This window comes from Helianthus annuus, chromosome 16 (assembly GCF_002127325.2).
Source record: "Helianthus annuus cultivar XRQ/B chromosome 16, HanXRQr2.0-SUNRISE, whole genome shotgun sequence".
Classification (NCBI taxonomy): Eukaryota; Viridiplantae; Streptophyta; class Magnoliopsida; order Asterales; family Asteraceae; genus Helianthus; species Helianthus annuus.
In genome coordinates this window covers 84,844,173-84,848,874 of record NC_035448.2, presented here as the reverse complement: position 1 = coordinate 84,848,874, position 4,702 = coordinate 84,844,173, and the positions used below count along the sequence as shown (strand labels likewise).

The window sequence follows — 4,702 nt, the reverse complement described above, 5'->3', positions numbered from 1 at the left end:
ACAAATGATCCGCAACAACATTTTCACATCCCTTTTTGTCCCGAATCTCAAGATCGAATTCTTGTAGTAAAAGCACCCAACGAATCAACCGGGGCTTTGCATCCTTCTTTTCCATCAAATATCGGACCGCGCTATGATCCGAATACACTATCACCTTGCTTCCCCAAATATAAGATCGAAACTTGTCCAAGGCATACACCACCGCTAATAATTCTTTCTCGGTTGTGGTGTAGTTAAGTTGCGCCTCGGACAATGTTTTGCTTGCATAGTATATCACCACCGGCTTTTTATCTACCCTTTGCCCCAAAACCGCTCCAATAGTTGTATCACTAGCATCACACATAATCTCGAACGGCTTTGACCAATCCGGTGGTTGCAAAATAGGAGCCTTCACCAACTGTTCCTTCAACACATGAAACGCTTGCAAACATTCATCAGTAAAATCAAATGGAACATCTTTTAATAATAAGTTACATAAAGGTTTTGTGATTACACTAAAGCCTTTAATAAACCTTCGGTAGAACCCCGCATGTCCCAAAAAAGATCTCACCCCCTTTACATTCTTTGGTGGGGGTAAAGATGAAATTACCCGAATCTTTGCTTTGTCTACCTCCATCCCCCGGTCCGAAATGACATGCCCCAAAACAATACCCTCTTGAACCATAAAATGGCTTTTTTTCCAACTTAGTACCAAGTTTGTCTCAACACACCTTTTTAAAACTTTTTCTAATTCATTAAGACAAGAGTCAAAACTTGGACCAAAAATGGAAAAATCGTCCATAAACACTTCAAGAGACTCCCCGACCATGTCCGAAAATATACTCATCATACATCTTTGGAACGTGGCGGGGGCGTTACATAATCCAAATGGCATTCGCCGAAAAGCAAATGTACCATATGGACATGTAAACGTGGTTTTGTGTTGGTCGTCCGGGTGAATAGCAATTTGGTTATATCCCGAATACCCATCCAAAAAGCAATAATATTTTTGACCGGAAAGTTTTTCAATTATTTGGTCAATGAAGGGTAACGGGAAATGGTCTTTTGAGGTAGCCGCGTTTAATTTGCGATAATCAATACACACTCGCCACCCGGTTACCGGGCGGGTGGCGATTTGCTCACCTTGTTCATCTTTCACTACTTGGATGCCGGATTTTTTAGGCACTACCTGTGTCGGACTTACCCATGCACTATCCGAAATGGGGTAAATGATCCCCGCATCCAACCACTTGATGACTTCTTTCTTCACCACCTCTCTCAAATTCGGATTTAACCTTCTTTGTGTTTCACGGGTCGGCTTCGCATCCTCGCTTGTAATAATCTTGTGCATCACAATGGATGGACTAATGCCTTTTAAATCGGCTATCGTCCACCCAATTGCCGCCTTATGAGCCTTCAACACCCGCATCAATTCTTCCTCTTGAGCTACCTCCAAGTTGGAAGCAATGATTACCGGTAAGGTATCATTTTCCCCCAAAAATGCATACTTTAGGTGCTTTGGTAGCTCCTTCAACTCCACACTTGGTGGACTTTCCAATGAAGGCTTGGTGCCCGAATCGATTTCCACCGGTAATGTATCCGTTTGGTAAGTCCATGGTGGACTTCCTTCCTTCACCGCGAGAGCGTCTTGCTCCTTCTCTTCAACCTCTAACTCGCATGTATGAACCTGCAAAGACATATCACAAACACAAGAACCCAAAATTTCTTCTTCGAACACCTTCGGGTCATAGCCATCTATAAAATCTGCCAAGAAACACTCATCACCATACACATTAGTACCGTTAGTAAAAACATTCAACCTCATTTTTCTATTACCGAATGTCATGTCAACTGTGCCATAGCGACAATCAATAATAGCATGTGCGGTGTTCAAAAATGGCCGACCCAAAATAACATTTTGTTGTTGAATTGGGTCCGCGGATGAGTAATCTAGCACAAGGAAATCAACGGGATAATAAAATTCATCAACTTTAACTATAACATCCCGTACGATACCCCGGGGAAGTTTATGAGACAAATCGGCTAATACAACCGTTGTCTCAACCCGCTTCAATGGACCAAAATCGTATTGGTCATATAACCCCCCCGGTAGGATACTTACTCCGGCTCCAAGATCCAATAATGCCCTCGTAGTTTGAAAATTTCCAACTTGAATATTTATTAAAGGCGTTCCCGGATCTTGTAACTTAGGAGGAAGGTCACCTTTCAATACCGCACTTACCCGCTCCGTCAAATCTACCAATTTAGGCACTTTTTGTTGCCTCTTTTGAGTACACAATTCCTTTAGAAATTTGGCGTAAGCGGGTACCTGTTTAATAGCTTCAAGCAAAGGAAGATTAATTTTAACCTGTTTGAAGACCTCCCACATTTCCTCTTTTTGAGGACCCCGTTTTGAAATAAAATTTTTTCTACCCGGGTCTAATAAAGCCGAAGGAAACGGTACTTCACTAGACCCCTCACCCTCATTTACTTTTTCTTTTTCTTTAATAATTTCGGGTTTTTCAAAATTGGGTTTTTTAGAAGAAACAATGGGTGGTTCGTTTTCTTCCTCACTTTCTTGACCCGTTATATCCTCAACCACCCCTTCAACCAAATCCGGTGAAGGATTGGTTTTATACTCTTTCCCACTTCTCAAAACACTCACATGATGAATATTAACATTGTTACCTCTTGACGTACCGTGAGATGGATTTACCGTAGTGTCGCTTGGTAATTGACCTTTACCCTTCTTCAATTCGGACACTTCGGTTGCAAGTTGACCCATTTGAGTGGTCAAAGTTTGGATTGCTTTGTCTCGCGCCTCATCCTTTTGTATGCGTGCGTCATCCATTTGGTTCCTCTTTTGCATCTCCGCTTGCATACTCTTCAACATTTCCATCATTTCATTTCCACCCGAAGACCCCCCTTTTTCTTGACCCGCTTGGTATTGCCTTTGGTATCCTTGGTTGTTCCCACCTCTATATCCACCTTGATTATTGTAAGGTTGGCGCGAACCATAATTCCCTTGGCTACCTTGAAAGTTCGGGTTTGATTGATTCGAAGGGTTCCCATAACGAAAATTCGGATGATTTCTCAACCCGGGGTGATAAGTGTTAGAATTCATGTTGTAATTTCTACCACCCCCTCCTTGACCTTGAATGGCATGAACTTCTTCAAATTGCCCTTCAACCATTCCTTGGCAATTTTCCGCCGCATGACCTATTTCATTACACAATGCACAAACGTCATAAATTTGATTAGAAGTTTGTATATTACCATCATCAACTGCGTGCACTTGTGTTCGAGTAACGGCCGGTCGTGCTCTCCTTGAAGCTTGAGCCTTTCTCTTTGAGGTGATCGCCATTTGTTCCAAAAATTCCCAATCCTCATGCTCATAATTTGTGCCAAAAGTTCCATTTGTGATGGACATCAAATCTCGTGCATCTTCGGCACACAACCCTTCATGAAAAGCGTTCATTAACTCCCAAAGCTCAATCCCATGGTGTGGACAATTTTTAATCATCATGTTCAAACGCTCGAATGCTTCATGGAACATTTCGCCTTGTTGTTGTTGAAAGCTCCTCAATCCTTTTCTCGCATCATTGGTCTTTTGGGCGGTATAGAATTCGTCTAAGAATGTTTGTTGCATCTCCGCCCAAGTATAAATAGATGCTGAAGGCAAAGTGTAGAACCACTTCTTTGCCTTGTCCTCCAAAGAAAATTGAAATAGTACCAACTTGATATCATCGGCCGAAAAACCTTGACTCCCAAGAGTATTGCAAATTGAGTCATAGGCTTCCAAATGGAAATAAGGCTCCTCCGTTGCTAGCCCCTTATATTTCGGCAAACTTTGTAACGAATTGGTTCTTACTTCAAAAGTTCTCCCTTGGTTGTTATGAGGAATAACCACCGGTGAAGGATTGTGCGTTATCACCGGTCTAAAATGTGCTTCAATTCCCCTTGCATTTTCCCTAAGATGCCTCCTTGGCACACCAAATCGACCTCTTGGACGAATTTGACCCATTGGCCTTTGCATGGGCCCTTGTGGTACGATTGGTTGTTGAATTGGCCTTTGAATTTGCGGTTGCACCTGTTGTGGTCGAACTTGTTGCAAAGGAACCGGACGTTGCATTTGCGGCCCTTGTGGCCTTGGCCTAATATGTTGAGGTATGAGTTGTTGTTGAACCCCACCAACATTTGGAATCACTTGTACTTGGCCTTGCGTATAACCGTACTCCCCTTGCTCTCCATCACCCCCATAACCGTATCCTTCTTCATCAAAACCTTCAAATTCCTCATAACCTTCATCATACCCATCTCCTTGAATTCCCGATGATTGCCCAAATGGAATAGTCGAGTATTGGAAACCCGATTGATTTGGTGGTCGATACGGTGTAGCATGGACAATAGACGAAATTGGTGCCATAGTATGGCTCGAATATGATGGACCCGCACCCGGGAAAAAATGGGATAATGGTGGTATAGTAGTGGAAGGGTTAAAGGTGACGGTTGGTTCTTCTTGGGTAGTAATGGGCTGTGTGGTGTTGGTTGGTGTAACCTGTTGAGGTATGGTGGGTTCGGTAGTATTTGGTGGAATGGTAGTATTAGGTGAAGCTTGAGTGGATGTTGGTATGAATGATGAGGTAAATTCACCCGTAGTGGGTGGTGGTGGTGGTGGATCCATGTATCGAATTGGTGTAACTGGTGTTGTTGGTGAACTATT

At 42.9% G+C, this 4,702-nt stretch overlaps 1 non-coding gene across 1 annotated transcript; it reads left to right on the top strand.

Moving 5' to 3' along the window:
- The first annotated feature begins 3,473 nt into the window (after positions 1-3,473).
- LOC118488665 lies at positions 3,474-3,579 on the top strand. Its single transcript, XR_004885209.1, has one exon. It is a non-coding gene; the product is annotated as a small nucleolar RNA R71 (small nucleolar RNA).
- Positions 3,580-4,702: the final 1,123 nt, after the last annotated feature.